At 38.9% G+C, this 15,285-nt stretch overlaps 1 non-coding gene across 1 annotated transcript; it reads right to left on the bottom strand.

Annotated features, from left to right (window-relative positions):
* Positions 1-2,629: 2,629 nt before the first annotated feature.
* TRNAF-GAA (transfer RNA phenylalanine (anticodon GAA)) lies at positions 2,630-2,702 on the bottom strand. Its single transcript has one exon. It is a non-coding gene; the product is annotated as a tRNA-Phe (tRNA).
* Between the last annotated feature and the right edge of the window lie 12,583 nt (positions 2,703-15,285).

Consider the following 15,285-nt stretch of genomic DNA (forward strand, 5'->3'; position numbering starts at 1 on the left):
ATTATAGATAGGCTAACCAAGTTAGCGTATTTCATTCCTATGCCAGTTACCTATTCTTCAGAGTAGTTAGGATATATTTATATCCGCGAGATCATTCGTATTCACGGTGTGCCCGTGTCTATCATTTATGATCGAGGTACGCAGTACACCTCGCATTTCTAGAAGGCAGTACAATGTGAGTTGGGCATACAGGTTGAGTTGAGCACAACATTTCATCCTCGGACAGACGGACAGTTCGGCGCACTATTCAGATATTGGAAGATATGCTCCGCGCTTGTGTTCTTGACTTCGGAGGCTCTTTGGACCAGTTCTTGCCACTTGTACAACAACAACTATCAGTCGAGCATCCAGATGGCTCTCTATAAGGAATTATATGGTAGATGATGTCGATCGCCGGTTGGGTGGTTTGAGCCGGGGGGGGGGGGCTTGGTTATTGGGTACAAATTTGGTACAGGATGTGTTGGATAAGGTTAAGATTATTCAGGATAGACTTCGCACAGCTCAGTCCAGGTAGGAGAGTTATGTCGATCGTAAGGTTTGTGATATTACATTCATGGTCGGAAAGAGAATGTTGCTCCTTGTATCACCCATGAAGGGTGTACTGAGGTTTGGAAAAAAGGGCAAGTTGAGCCCTAGGTACATCGAGCCTTTTAAGATTCTTTAGAGAGTGGGTGAGGTGGCTTACAAGCTCGCATTGCCACCTCGTTTGCAGCAGTTCATTCGGTATTCCATGTGTCCACACTCCGAAAATAGCACGGTGATCCGTCTCATGTGCTAGAATTCAGCTCTGTCCAGTTGGACAAGGATTTGACTTATGAGGAGGAGCCGGTGGCTATTCTAGCCCGGCAGGTTCGCCAGTTGAGATCAAAGAATTATCCTTTAGTTTGAGTGCAGTGGAGAGGTTAGCCCATCGAGGCAGCTACTTGGGAGTCCGAGGCAGACATGCGGAGTAGATAGCCCCACCTTTTCACCAGCTCAGGTACTTTTTATGTCCGTTTGAGGACGAATGGTTATTTTAGAGGTGGAGCATGTGATTACCTGATAGGTCATCTCATGTTTTAGAACTAAATTTCATGTTCCAAATCCTTAAATATCTTATTTTAGCCTTCCTCGATTTGCGTGCATAGTCCGAGTGTTTTTCTGGAAGGTTTATATGTTAAAAATTGATAAAAATAAGAATTTTTGCCTTAAAAGTTAAATTGAGTTGACTTCGGTCAACTTTTGGACCAAATGAACCCGGATCCATGTTTTGACTATCCGGGTAGGCTCGTATCATAATTTGGGACTTGTGCTCGAACTCGAGATATGAATTTTTGTTGAAAATTCCAAGTCTGAAAGTTTAATAGTTTTTAAGAATTGATTGATGTTTGATCTTGTTGATATCGGAACCGTATTTTAGTTCCGGAACCCGATACATATCCATTATAATATTTATGACTTGTCTGTGAAATTTGGTGAGAAATGGAGCTAGTTTGACGTGATTCGGATGCCCGGTTGTAAAAATAGAAGTTTTAAAGTTTTCTTGAAATTTTAATTTAATTTGGTGTTCAAATCATAGTTCTAGGTGTAATTTTGGTGATTTTATCGTGCGAGCAAGTTTATATGATATTTTAGGACTTGCGTTCATGTTTGGTTTGGAGCCCCAAGGGCTCGGGTGAGTTTCGGATAGGCTACGAGGTGTTTTGAACTTAGAAAATCTGGTGTGTTTGTTGCAGCTGGTGTTCTGGTGTGTTGTGCTTCGTGATCGCGAAGGGGGTCTGGGGAGGATTTTTCACAACGCGGACGCGAGACCATGGTCGCGAAAGCAGAGCATTGGGGGGTTGCTCTACGCGATCACGACCCGTCTCACGTGAACGCGTAGCTTTAGCTCGGCTAACGCGAGTCCAGTCTCGTGAACGCGGAGGTCATTGGGGGATAGACCTTCGTGAATGCGTACAGTTACTCACGATCACATAGGCCACTTAGGCCCTGCTCTTCGCAAATGCAACAGTGTTCATGCGAACACGACGAACATTGTCGCCCAGTTATTAAATAGTCCTATTATAGGATTTTGGCCATTATTTCAAATTTTCAAAACCAGAAGACCTAGAGGCGATATTTCCAAGATATTTTCATCCCCGGTTTGCTGGTAAGTGATTTTAACCTACTTTCTTTCAATTACCCATTATATTTATGAGTTTTGAACCTAAAATTTAGGATTTTTATGGTGGAAATTGGGGCTTTGGATAGAATTAGGGATTTTTGTAAAAAATAGAATTTAGACCTCGAATTGAGGTTGGATTTTGAGACAAATTACATAATCGGGCTCGGGGGTGAATGGGTAAATAGATTTTGGTCTGAACTTTGGGTTTTGACCAAGCTGGACCGGGTCCATTTTTGACTTTTTAGGGGAAAGTTTGGGAAATTTAATTTTATGTATTTTAGTTGATTTCTTTAGCAATATTTGATGTTATATATATAATCCATTTCAAAAAGAATAGAGTGAATAAGAAACATAGATGGGGCATATCTCGCCAAACTGGATAAAGCTATTATTCTAATCTAGACTCTAAAAGAATATGTATGTTGATTCATATCAATTAATTAGAAATTAATTCGAGGGAAGAGAGACCCATACAAATTAATCATGTGCCAGGAACCAGATTTGAACTGGTGACACGAGGATTTTCAGTCCTCTGCTCTACCAACTGAGCTATCCCGGCTATTCCCAATGTAGTATCCTCATTTTATTAGAGAACTGGGGTCAATGTCAATTACAAGGACAAAAGTAGATTAAATTTTTTATCAAAGCCGGGGAATTTCTCCGATCTTCAAAAAGATGACTTTGTAAGTTTCAGTATGAGTAATGATATTGATAGGGAATCATTCAACTAGGGATTCCTTGCTCAAAGATGTTCATTTCTATGTGTATCATATATATCACAAGATTTGTATATATATACACAAAAGTTTTATACATTTTTTCGGCTATCAAATATAAATAATTTTTAGCCCTAAAACATTTGCGCCCATATGCACGAGACTTAAAGGTAATCCAAATTCTCTTTTCTATTCAAGAAAAATGAAAAGAATGAAATGATGCTAAAACATGAAGCAAAAAAGAAAACGGAAAATTCTTTAAACTATTTTCCTATTTTGGGTTATGAACCTACATCTTTCCATCATTTTTTTATTTTTATAATGTTTCACCAAATGAAGTCCCTAATTTCTTTTTTCCGTACCTGTTTGAAGGCACCTTCTTTTACCCATTTGGTAAAATAATTAGTTAGTACTAGTAAAAATCGTACCTTTCCTTTGGCTTGCGGTAGTGGACCCACAATATCCACCCCCCACTTCATAAAAGCCCACGGTGCAATAACCAGATGTAATAGTTCCGCTGGGCGATGCATGTTATTACCATATCATTGGCATTTGACACATTTGGCCACATAGCTTTCTGCATCTTCTTCCATTTTAGGTCAATAATACCCTGCTCTAATTAGAGTTTTTACCAAGGATCTTCCTCCTGCGTGATTTTCACAGTGTCCCTAATGTACTTCTCTCATCACATAGTCTGTTTGAGAAGGTCCAAGACATCTTGCTAACGGTCCACCGAACATCTTTCGATATAAGTTGCCTTGATCCAAATAATAATGGGCAGCTTTTTCGTCGAAGTGCCTGAGCCTTTTTCTTATCTTTTGGTAGGATCCCTTACTGCAAAAAATTGACGATCTCGTTTCTCTAATCCCAAGTTAAATTATTTAAATTTACCTCGTTTTTATCTTGATCGAGAGTCGAATCAAACAAATATATCACGAAAGTGTTTTCTTCATTTGTCACTTCTGCAGTGGATGCAAGATTAGCCAACGCGTCTGCTTTGACATTTTCTTCCCTAGGTATTTTCACGATTTTCCAAGATTGAAATCGTCTGATTAAATCTCGTGCATTTTCCAAATATTGCTACATCCTCGCCTCTCTAGATATATAAGTTCCTTTTATTTGATTAACTACAAGTTGCGAGTCGCTTTTGATTACAACCTGCTCTATTCCGAGCTATCATGCCAATTCTAGACCTGCAATTACAACTTCATATTCTGCTTCATTATTAGTAATGGGATGACACTTTATAGCTTGCCTTATAGTTTCTCCCAAAGGTGGGATTAGAACAAGGCCTAAACCTGGTCCTTTAACATTTGAGGAGCCATCAGTGAATAGGGTCCAAATACCTGGATTAGACCCGTTGAATACCTGCAGTTCCTTTTCTGCTTCTATTACCATCCTTGGGCTGAAGTTTGCCACAAAATCTGCTAAAACATGTGATTTTATTGCAGTTCTAGTGTGATGACCCAAAAGGCCATATTATGTTTTAGAACTCGATTATGTGTTCCGAGGCCTTTAAAACCATATTTTATCCCTTCTCATTTGCGTGCGTAGTCCAGGCACGTTTCCGGAAAGCTTTTATGTAGAAAATAGATGAAATAATAATTTTTGGCCTAAAAAGTTTATTTTAGTTGACTTCGGTCAACATTTTGAGTCAACGGATCTGGACCCGTATTTTGATGATCTCGGTGGGTCCGTTATAAAATATGGGACCTGGGCCTATGCCCGGAATCGAATTCCGAGGTCCCTAGCCCGAGATATGAATTTTTGATTAAAATTGAAAGATTGAAATTATAATGGTTTAAAAAAATTTGGTAATATTTGATCTTGTTGGTATCGGGTCCGTATTTTGGTTCCAGAGCTAGGTATAGGTCCGTTATGATATTTGTATCCTATCTGTGAAATTTGGTAATAAACAAAATTGATTTGATGTGATTCGGATGTCCGGTTGAGAAGTTAGAAGTTTTAAAACTTTCTTGAAAATTTCATGCAATTTGGTGCTAAATACGTAGTTCTAGGTGTTATTTTGGCGATTTAATCATGCGAGCAAGTCTGTATGATATTTTTAGACATGCACGCATGTTTGGTTTGGAGCCCCGAGGGCTCGGGGAGTTTCAGATAGGCTTCAGGATGTTTTGGACTTAGGAAATTTCTGGTTTTTTGCAGCCTCAGCACTTGCTGGTTTCCTTTTTCGCGTTCGCGAAGCTTCTCTCGCGAACACGGAGGATAAATTGGGTAGGGGTGATTTTTCCTTTACAAGAACGCGTAGACTGGGTCATGAACGCGGAGTAGTAGGGGTCTTACCCTCCGCGAACGCAACCAGGCTATCGCGAACGCGAAGAATGGGACCAGGGGAGGGGAAAATAACTCACCGCGAATGCGACACTTGGCTCATGAACGCGGAGGCTAGGTAGAGTATGCCTTCGCGAACGCGTAGGCCAATAGGGCCATAGCTTCGCGATCACGACATGCCTCTCACGAACTCGAAGAAGGCCTGTCCAGTGATTTTAAAACAGAACAAAAACGGAATTTCTTCCCAAATTTCATATTTCATCACTAGAACTCGACCTAGGGCTATTTTTGAAGAGGGAATTCAACACCAAATTATAAGTTTGCACTCTTTAACTCGTTTTCTTCAATTTCCATTATCATCCAATGAATTCCTAGTCCTAAATATTGTTCTTTAACGGTAGAAAATTAGGGATTTTAGGAGAATTGGGGATTTTGCAAATTTGGGGATTTAGACCTCAATTTGGGGTCGGATTTTGAAACTAATTGCATATTTGGTCTCAGGGGTGAATGGGGTTTTGGACCGAACCTCGAGTTTTGACCAAGCGAGCCCGGGGTCGATTTTTTACTTTTTTGGGGAAAATGTTGGGAAACTTATAATTATGCATTGGAATTGATTTCTTTAGCGATAATTGATACTATTAAGTTAATTATGACTAGATACGAGTGGTTCGGAGATGGAAACTAGAGGAAAAGCGGTAATTGAGCAGTGAGTAGCCTGTGGATCGAGGTAAGTGTTATGTCTAACTTTGACTCGAGGGATTAGGGATCCACGACTTAATTTGCTATGTGAAAATCCGTGCGAGTGGCGTATAGGCGAGGTGGCGAGTACCTACGCGCCGCCAAATTATCTGTTTTGCCTGTTCCTTTCCCTATTCTTAATATATTATTTTCCTATCTTAACTGCTACATGCTTATTGGTATTTCCATGTTTAATTGCAACTTGGTAGACATTATTTTTCATTATTTAAGGTATTAGCTATCCCGTAGTTTCATTGTATCATACTATTGGTTTAAGCTGGTTTATCGGTATTTTATGGTACATTTTGGTTGGTCTCGCTGTGTAGTATTAATTGAGTGAAGTTTCATAGTTGTAGGTTTGAAGCTTAATTATTGTGGAGGGTTTAGGGCTAAATTGTGGAATTCCTACTCTTATTGCGTGATTGGTACTGATATGGTAGGATGGGGTCGCACGCCGCAACATGAGTAATAATGGTGATATATTGAGGAGGAATAAGGGTGAAAATGTTAATATATGGTGGGATCGGGTTGCGCGCCACAACAGGAGTAATAAGGGTGGTATATTGAGGAGAAATAAGGGTGAATTACTATTGTACGATGGGATCGAGTTGCACGCCGCAACATGAGGAATAAGGGTGGATTGATATGGAGTAATAATGGTGAATATTCATATTGATATTGATTATATGGTAGGATCGGGATGCGCGCCGCATCAGTTTATGTGTTTATGTATCTTTCTTCTACTATGCAAGTTATTATGTAGTTTGGCTTTTCACTTAAGGATTGGTTATAGCTGGGTATTGATGAGATAGAGGAGTTGTGTATTCTTTCCTTACAAGTTAGTATTTTATTTGTTCCATTCTTCTTTCTATTTTATTATGCACTGTATGCAGGTTATATTGTAACTGCCGCTGTAGCCTCGTCACTGCCTCGTCAAAGTTAGGCTCGAAACTTACTAGTACATGGGATCGGGTTGTACTGATACTGCACTCTGTACTTTTTGTGCAGATTTTAGAGCTTGTAGTGGCTGATCGAGAGGTCGATTGAAGACATTTCATCTAGGAGACCCAAGGTAGTCCTGATGACCTCCGTAGGCCCTGACGTCCCCTTCTATATCTCTGTAGGATTGTTTTTCTTTACTTCCAAAATAGATGTAATTTCTTTCAGATCAATGCTTGTAGATATTCATAGTATGTTCGTGGATTGTGACACCAGATTCTAAGTAGTAGTAATAGCTGTTTACGTACCTCCGCATTTACTTCTACTTGATTTAGTTTGTTCATTTTAATCTGTGAAATGTAAAGGAAAAATGTTAATTAATCTATAACGTTGGCTTGCCTAGCGAGTGCGATGTTAGGCGCCATCACGGTCCCGACAGTGGAAATTTTAGGTCGTGACATCTAGGTTGATATGTGATATCATATTAACTTAGTTCTATAGCCCACTTGGCTAATCTACCTTATAATTCTTGCTTATGCAATATATTTCGTAAGGGGTAAGTGATCACCATAGAGATTGAGTGACATTGAAAGTAAGGCCTCAACTTTCTAGATGCCATTATTAATGGTAAAACAAGTTTTTTCTAAATGAGGATATCGAGTTTCAGCATCCAATAAGGACCTGCTAACATAATAAATTGGAGATTGTTTACCTTTGTCTTCCCGAACTAATACTGCACTTACCGCCACTTTTGAAACAACGAGATAGATGAGTAGCCTTTCTCCGTCCTTTGGTCTAGCCAGCAATGGTGGGTTTGACAAGTATGCTTTTAGATTTTTGAGTACTTGTTGGCATTTCTCAGTCCACTCAAATTGGCTTTGCTTTTTCAATACCGAAAAGAACTTAAAACCTTTCTCCGAAGATTTAGAAATAAACCTCCCTAAAGCCGTTATCCTGCATGTCAACCTCTGCACCTCTTTTTTGCTTGTGAGTATATCCGGTATCTCTTTGATGACTTTAATTTGTGCTGGATTTACTTCAATTCCTCGGTTAGAAACAATGAAACCTAAAAATTTACCTGAAGACACGCCAAATGCACACTTTTCGGGATTTAACTTCATATTGATTTTGTAGAGAATCTGAAATATATTTGACAAATGTTGGATGTGATCCCCTGCCTGTGTTGACTTGACTAGCATTTCATCGATATAGACTTCCATTATTTTTCCAAGATGTTCTTGAAACATCTTCATTACTAACCTCTGGTACGTGGCTCCAGCATTCTTTAGGCCGAAAGGCATTACTTTATAACAGTAAGTCCCCCTGTCTGTAATAAAAGAAGTTTTTTCCTCATCTAAAGGATCCATGTTTATTTGATTGTATCCTGAATAAGCATCTAAAAAATTCAACAATTCATGTCCTGCAGTAACATCAATTAGTTGATCTATATGTGGTAAAGGAAAATAATCTTTAGGGCAAGCTTTATTCAAGTCAGTATAGTCTACACAAACTCGCCACTTACCATTCTTTTTGGGCACCAATACATTATTAGTTAGACAATTAGGATATTTTACCTCTCGTATAAACCCGATTTTTAAAAGCTTTTGTACCTCATCCTGAATCACCTGGGTTTCGAAGAATCCTTGCTTCCTTTTCTTTTGTTTGACAGGTGGGAACATTAGATCTTCATTCAGCTTATGGGTCATCACTTCCGGTGGTATACATGTCATATTTGAATGCGACCAAGCAAAGCAATCTGCCTTAGCTTTTAAAATTCAATTAACTTACCTTTTATTTCTGGGCTCAGGTTGGCTCCAATATAAACTTTTCTATCTGGCCAATATATAAACATCACGACAGCTTCGAGTTCCTCAAGTATTGTTTTGATGTTTTCGTTCTCTTCTGGCTCTTGAATAATATCAGGCCTTGAGTCTACATTTGTTTGTCCATCTCCAGCTAAGGTTTGAGCTGTTAAATCCTCAACTGAATTTTGTAATTGTTATTTTGTCTTTAACGTCATTTTTTATGCTTGAATCCGCCACTAAATTGATACTTCTAGAAGCCTGTTGATCACCACGGATTTGTCTGATTCCCCATTGGGAAGGGAATTTAATAACCTGATGCAAAGTAGACGGAACAACATCCATCTCGTAAATCCAAGGTCTGCCCGAGAATCATATTGTACGCTATGTCCATATCTATCACTTGAAATTTCGTATCTTTTGTTACTCCTTCTGTGAACGTGGTGAGTACTATCTCCCCTTTAATAACAATGCTTGAATTATCAAATCCAGATAAGGTACTTGCTTTGGGTACCAATTTGTCATCAGCTTGCATCTCATTTACCACTTTAAAAAAATGATATTTATAGAGCTACCTGGATCAATCAAGACTCGTTTCACATTAGTATCATGTACAAGTAAAGATATTACCAATACATCATTGTGTGGGCTCAACATGCTGTCTGCATCTGCATCATCAAATGTTATAATGTCTTCTTCCAAAACTTGGGGAACTCGCTATCCGTGGGTAACTGTGATTTTTGACACCTTTTTTGCAGCCGTATATGTTACATCGTTGAACTCTTCTCCTCCGCTTATCACGTTAACCGTTCTTTTTGGTGATGAAGGTTTTGGTGGCTCTTGTCTATTCTTCATATATGCTTGCTTACCATTTTCACTAAACAAATCGGTTAAATAACCTTGTTTTAACAAGTGCTCTACTTCTCTTTGTAACAACCTGCAATCTGTTGTTTTATGATCGTGATCATTATGAAACTCGCACCAGAAATTTGGGTTTCTTCTGTTGGGGTTCGATCTCATTTCTTTTGGCCACCACACCTTATTTCCCATGCTTCTTAAAACAGCCACCAAATCAGATGTGCTAATATTGAAACTGTAACCACCAATCTTCGCTTTTGTAATTCTGTCGTTGTCTCGCGTGTCTCGCTCCTTTCCAAACTTGGATGACGAACCTGCGGCTCTATCCCTTGATCTGGAACCGTACCTCGGGTTCTCTTGTTTAGAACATGAATCCCTTCCTGCTGGTCCCATGTATGGTTTGTACCTGTTCTTACCAGACCTTTTTCAGTTTCTAGTCGTCTCGAACTTACTCTTTCATCTCCCCATGACTGAGTGATAGTATCTTCTTCTATCCGCAGCTTTGTGCTATACCTATTGTAAACATCATTCCAAGTTGTTGCAGGTAACTCTCGTAAACTTTCTTTGAGTCTTCTCATGGCTTCTGATCTTTTTTCATTTAGGTTACTTGCAAATGCCATAGCCGCCCAATTATCTAGCACACGTGGTAACATCATTCTTTCATGCTAGAATCTATCCACGAATTCCCTAAGTAGCTCTGTATCTTCTTGTTTTATTTTGAAGTTGTCTTCCATCCTCTTTTCAACTTTTTGAGCTCTCGAGTGTGCTTTTATAAATGAATCTGCATGCTCAACAAAAAAATCAATAGAATTTTCAGGTAAAAGAGAATACCATGTTAGTGCTCCTTTTGTGAGTGTTTCACCAAATTTTTGACCAGTACCGACTCAATCTCTTGCTTGGTCAAGTCATTGCCTTTCACACCAGTTGTAAATGCAGTTACATGATCTCGTGGGTTGGTTGCCCCATCATACTTCTGGATATTGGGCATCTTAAACTTTTTTGGAATTGGCAGAGGAGCGACACTTGGCTTCTAGGGTTGTTGAGAATATTTATCAATATCCACCCCTTTAATTACGGGTGGAACACCAGGTATCTACTTTATGCGATTGTTCTGCTCCTTGAGCTGTTTCTGCAAAGTTAGTACTAAACTTTGTAAGTCAAAATTAATTGGAATACCTGACCTTCCATCGCGAGATTCGCTAGGAGTTCCTCCACTGCCCGAACTAGCGAGTCTCGAGCGTGGATTTTCTACGGTTGCGGTGTTATTCGGAGGTGGAGTTGATAGTACAGTTGGCAACCCACTAACAAAAACTTGAAGAGCATTGTTGACCTGTTCTGCAATTAATTGCTTCAATGCATCATCAACGACTTGATCTTTCCCTTGTTGGTCATTCACATGTGATGTTGATCTATCAAGTGACCCTTCTCGGGACTATTGAGGAGAGTTTCGGGGTGAAGGGATTGGAGTTCCATCGTCTTGTTATTTCTGCTGGTTCAACTGATTTTGCTGATTTTGTTGGTTGTTGACGTTAGCAGTCGACATGATTTTTGACAGAAAAAGAATTTGGAAAGTGAAAAGATTGTCAAATTCTCGGCAATGGAACCAATTTGTTTAACCAAATATTGTGTAATTCGGTCAAAGATTATTTTGAGAAGTACCCGGGTTACTAATAATCAAGAAATTCTATATTTACTCAGTGATAAGAAAGGAAATTAGAATATGAGATAGCAAGAATAACCAATAATGAGCAAAAGAAAGTAATTGTATTTCAATAATAATTTGAACGTATCTGTACAAATGATATATCTTTCCCTTATATAGGAATCTATAAATATAACATCTTATGACCGAATCATTATGAGCATTAATGATATTAATGAAACGTTATAATTGGTAATCGTAACTGTTCATGAGGATTTAGTAACGTTTGAGATCATTCACGCTCATTAATTGATGATTTATGAATCTTTACTTTTTATTGTCTTAATTCATTCCACCAATACCTTTTCATGTAACCACTTAGATTTGAGCGACCATATCTTTTCCTCTCGTGGGTGATTTGCTCGTATCTTTTACGACTCATGTTTCTTTCAACGCATCTTTCCAGCTGTCGCTCTTATAGTAATCCATGTGTCTTGCCATATCAACCACATATTTAATTCCACGTGTAATATTTATTTTTACCAATACAGATAGTCCCCCACTTGCTAATTATTCAGCAATTGAATATTTGGTAAGTGGTATGTATTTATAGCGGGAATATTTGCCTCTGTTTCCCATGTATCATTATGTCTTCTCCAGAACCAACACATCGTATGTCACTTCCATTTAATGCATGAGACACGTGGCCTTCATCGATTAGGTTTATGACTCTTCAGCGTTTTTACAGCTTTTTTACGGCTGCCTCTTTCATGAAGTGACTACTTCATTATGACGTTTCCATCATGACTCACTTTTTATGATGGTTACTTCTTCATATAAATACTTCCTCTACCTTTGCTTTTACGAAAAACTTTCCACATTGTTCTTTGTTCATAATAGTTCTAATTCTTCATCACGTATTACTTTCTTATACAATTATGTCTTCTTCAAATCCTGATCCTCGTAAAGTTGTTATAGTGGATGAACTTCCCCCTTCGTCTGCTCCTAGCAGAAGTAGAAGAGGTGGCAGGTTACATAGTTTAGGATCTATTTCTATCCGTGGTTGTTCTTCTTAACCCAGTACCACTACCCCATCGTCTTCTAGAACTAGGGCTTCTTCTTCACATAGATCTTCTGCTAGAAGTAGGGATTCTAGTGAGCCACTTCGTGAACCCACTATTGATGAGATTATTCCCGCTGAACTTTCCTTCTTTACTGATAGAGAATTGATTAGAAATCAAGTTACTTCCATGACTTCTCATGATCGTGCTGATGTTTACCCATCCCAGATTGCTGAGGTTTTGATTTCCCTTGTACGGAGAGTCTGTCATTGGAAATTTGATTTCCCAATTTTAGTTCCTAATGCAAATCAGAGGATCACCTCATTTAAAGCTGGTTATTCTTTTGTGTATACATATCCCTTTACGTTGGGTTTTAGACCACCTATTGACCCAATCATCATAGAGTTTTGTCGTTTCTTTAACCTTTTTTAGGACAAATTGGTCCTATTGTATGGAGGGTTGTGGAATGCCTTAGATACTTGTCAAACTTGGCTTCTTTAGCCTTCACCTTTTATCATCTGATTCATCTTTATTCCCCCAAGTTATTTCGTTCTGGGGTATTTACTCTCGTGACCAGGAGTAAGAGGGTTTACTGAGCCCTGAAGATGACAAGGATTGTGGTTGGTATGCTTGATTCATTGCTGCTCTCACAAGTGGGTTAGTGGGAGAATTGAACATGCCTTTTCCCGAAAAGTGAAACTTTGCACGTAAGTTCCCTTTCAGATTTTCTATTTTTTTGTGTGAATAACTTACAATTCTCATAACTGTTTTACTTTTCTTTTCCAGCAACCATGGAAGTTGTTGAGAAGATTCCAGATTTTTGTGGTTGGGTAGAAAAATTGTTAACCATTGCTCCTATGAAAGAAAGGTCTTGGAAATACCTTTCTAACATGTTTGGATGGAAAGTGAAGACTCATGGTATCTCCCTCTTCCACTTTCTACCTTGCTTCCATACTTACTTTGGCACTTACTAACCCCTTTCTTCACTAGGGTTTCCCATTCGGGGTGTGAGTGCCGCATCAATTACTACTTCGAGACTCTCTCTGTCGATGGCTCAAGAGATAATCTTGAGTTCTTCGTCAAAAAGAAAAGTTGATAGAGCACACAATTCCAAGAGTGAAGAGGATCAGGATAAGGTCTTGTTGGTTTGTAAGTCTCGAGCTAGGAAACATATCATTTCAGATGACGAAGCTACTCCTCCTCCCAGTTCTATTCCCATGAACGAGCCTGAAGGTGCTACCTTAGTAAGTTTTGATGATGAGATGTCTGCCGCAACTTGAGGTTCTACTGAACAACTCTTTTCTCGTGGGTTTGATGAAGACTTCGGCTTTGTTTCTAAGGAAACGCATCTTGCTTATTTTCCCGTATTTGTTTCAGTTGATCCTCAATTCTCCGCATCTATTGCTACTACCACTGCTCGTTCGTGGCTATTTTGATTCCCTCGACCATTTTTACTGTTAGTACTTCTCATGTTAAAGTTGGTTCCTCTAGTAGGGTAATGAAAAAAGTTACCATCGAGGTTCGTTCCTGAAGATGGTAATCTTCTGAAGAAATCTGGCCAAGCTGATGTATAGCTCAAATCATTGATTGGCCCCATTGAGAAGTCAAAAATTGGAAAGCCGCAGTTCTTTAACGTAGATGAATAGTATCGTACATTCATCTTTAAAGGTATAAGCCTTAGCTTTTTATTTTGCACGTGATTCCTTTTCATTGATATCACATTTTTCTTTTCATTATTTGGATAAATCTCATTAGTACGGAAATGATGAAGAGGATCGTCCACACAGAGCAGTTAATGAATGATTATTCGATCGAGGCAGACAACTGGAAGGAGCAGTTCGAAAGTCTTCAACTTGAGAAAGAAGTCTTAGAGGAAAAAAGTGTACATTGGAGCAACATGTGAAAGTATTGGTAGCAGAGTTGGCTGTTGAGAAAGCTTCATCCAATCAGGCAGGCAAAGATAAAAACCTTCTCGAGTCTTCATTCGCTGAGCAGCTTTCCAAGGCCACTGAAGAAATTAGGGGTCTAAAGAAACTGCTGAACCAGAAAGAAGTTTATGCTGGGGAGCTTGTTCAAACACTCACTCAAGCTCAAGAAGATCTCTGAGTATCTTCTAAAAAGCAAGTTCAATTTTTAGAGAGGTTACTTGCCCCCTTACAGACTTCTTATGATGCTGCCTTGAATGAGAAGGAAGAGCTAAGAAGTGAGATTGAGCAGTGGGAAAAAGATTATGAAGCCCTTGAAGATAAGGCCGTTGTTGATGTTAGTTGGGCTTTCTTGAACACTCGTCTTGAAACTTTAATGGAAGCAAGTCGGGAAGGCTTTGACTTAGCTGTTGAAATTGCAAAAACAAAAGAAACTATTGAGAAAACCCAGCAGAGTCAGAGCGTTTCTTCACCTGAGGTTGGCATTCCCGAGGGTGATGAAGTTACTCCTAGTGAAGCTATTGTTCAACCTTCTTCTGCTCAAGTTGTTCCTCCTGCTTCTGATGATGCCATTCTTCATCCTACTGGTTTAGATTTTGTCCCATAATGAAAGTTTGAAGTATTATTTTCGTTTTTTTATTGGTGGAGTGTTTGGGAGTTTTACCCCTAGTCCTGTTTGGGGTTTAGTGATGTTTGAATTTTTTTTACCACTGGTTTGTTTTGGGGTTTGAAGACAAATGTTTGCCTTATGTTTGCAAAGCTTGATATATAAATTTTTGGCTTATTTTCTGCCTATTTTAATATTTGGATTTTTGTTTCACCCTTTGTTATTTAACTTTGCATTAAAAATGCTTCAATTCTTCGTGACCTTTTTTAACAAGAACAACAACAACAACAACAACAACCCAGAAAAATCCCACAAGTGAGGTCTGGGGAGGGTAGTATATACGCAGACCTTACCCCTACCCCAAAGGGGTAGAGAGGATGTTTCCGAAAGATCCTCGGCTCAAGATAATAAGAAAAACCAGAAAAACAAAAGGGGAGAATATGAGTTTCACCATAGATATCATAGGAAAAATAGGAACCTAAAATGCATAAGAAAAATACAAGACAGAAATGATGGCTAGTAAATAGATCTAGCACCGAAAAGAGAAAATGTTAAGACACGA

Source organism: Nicotiana sylvestris, chromosome 11, assembly GCF_000393655.2.
Source record: "Nicotiana sylvestris chromosome 11, ASM39365v2, whole genome shotgun sequence".
Taxonomy (NCBI): domain Eukaryota; kingdom Viridiplantae; phylum Streptophyta; class Magnoliopsida; order Solanales; family Solanaceae; genus Nicotiana; species Nicotiana sylvestris.